This window comes from Pipistrellus hanaki (genome assembly GCF_964339955.1).
Source record: "Pipistrellus hanaki genome assembly, chromosome: 4".
NCBI classification, from domain to species: domain Eukaryota; kingdom Metazoa; phylum Chordata; class Mammalia; order Chiroptera; family Vespertilionidae; genus Pipistrellus; species Pipistrellus hanaki.
This window is the reverse complement of record NC_140506.1, coordinates 70,304,582-70,306,527: the sequence shown is the minus strand read 5'-3', so window position 1 is coordinate 70,306,527 and position 1,946 is coordinate 70,304,582.

The window sequence follows — 1,946 nt, the reverse complement described above, 5'->3', positions numbered from 1 at the left end:
ACTGGCCTATCTTTCAACTGCCCTTGACTCCATGGCTGCCTGCACTAAAAAAAAAAAAAAAATACTTGAAATCTTTTAAACAAGCAAGGTCTACAGATCTTAATCCATGAAGTTTCCTTTACCAAGAAATGTCTCTGTGCACCTAGAAGGTTCCTACTCATCCTTCAAATTTCAGCTCAGACAGAACCCCTTCTATTGGAGTCTTTCCTAGCCAACCTCCCTGAACAGATACAAACTCTTCCTCTCTGGGCAGCTTCTATTCTTTGCAGACAATTTTATTTTTGTCCTAGTAACATATCCCATCATTCTTTTAACATCCTTTCAGGCACAAGCCAGTTTTGCTAAGTGGTTAGAGCATCAGCACACAGAATAAGGGTCTCCGGTCAATTCTGGGTTGGATTCTGGTCAAGGGCTCATACCTCAGTTGCAGGCTTGATCCCTAGCCCCAATTGGGGTGGGTGCAAGAGGCAACCAATGGATGTGTCTCTCTCACACTGATGTTTCTTTTTCTGTGTCTTTCTCCCTCCCTTCCATTCTCCCTAAAAATCAGTGGGGAAAAAATATCCTCCAGGTGAGGATTAACAACAACAAGACAAAGAAACAAACAAAAATCTCATTGCTTCTGTAAATTATGACTTGTAAATTCGCATGTAGCTTACACAAACAGCCTGTTTGCTTAAAGGGTTCTAGGAGGAAAGGAAGCCTTGAGGCATTTCAGTTCCAGACTTTCTCACCTTGGACCCTGAAATCAGGATAACAAAAACCAGACCATCACTTGACTGGCTCCAAGATGGTTATTGAGAAGACTGTGCTGACTCCCTCAACAGAGAGCCCACAACTCAGTCCTGGTCTCCCACTGGTTTCCTCTGTTCTGCTTTCCCCTCTCCTGCTCATAAAAGGCCTGCACTGAGGTGGTAAGGTGGTCTTTGCGACTTTTGTCCATTGTCTTCTCAGGCTGGCAACTCTTGAATAAATCACATTTTTTTTGCACCATATCTTTCAACTGCCTTGGCTTTCAGGAGGCAGGCAGGTGAACCTGGGTCCAGTATCAACCTCTCTCCTGTCCAGCATCACTGTTAGCCTCTATACAAAGTTCCCTTGCCAGACAAGAGCTTCTCAAGGGCACATTCTGGGCATTATTCACTATTATGTTTCGAGTGCCTAGCGGAACACGTTATTTACAGTGTGTATTGAGAAATGTTGGCAGAGTTGAGTTGGGAGGAGTAATATTGCTGGGTTCCCTGCTGTCCTTTCCTTGTGACTCTTTAGTGAACACACTTCTTACTAGATGGTTAATACAGCAAGAGGGCCTGGCTATGCCTCAGTCATCATTGCTGCACATCATTCAGGCTGATCCATGCCCTCGAAGGAGAGGCAGGACATGGTCAAGATGGTGGTGGCTACACCAAGCTTATTAATTCATCCTGCCTCCTGTCCCAGCTCTCAGAGAGTCCTGCAGTAGACAGGGAGTTAGACGGATTCATGACCAAAGAATGGCTCCCTCCTTCTGGAAAGACTGCAAGTCAAGACCAATGGGTGTGAAGAGGAGAACAGCAGCTGGATGGCCAAGTGAATCCTGAACACCTTAGCCACCACGGACACTGCACATGTCCCTCTGGGCAGCAAATGTCCCTCTGGGCAGCACGCACTGCACAGGGACTGCAGAAGCACTGCATGTGTTTTTCTCTGGGGCAAAGGGGGTATGTGTTTTTTGACTAGTGGGGGGTTTTCTAATGGGCTGAAGAGCTGGTAGGTATAGGGTTTCAATAGCAGTCAGTGTATATCAGAAAATCAGTGTCCTGTGGCCTTTCTGCCACATTCCTGATGCAAGAAATCCAAATACGGAGGGTCTGGAAATTCTACCAGCTCATTATCATCCCACAGACCCATGTTCTGTGCTGCTTGGCTGGAGAAATCATGGATTGTGTCCAAAGGAAACCCTAAAT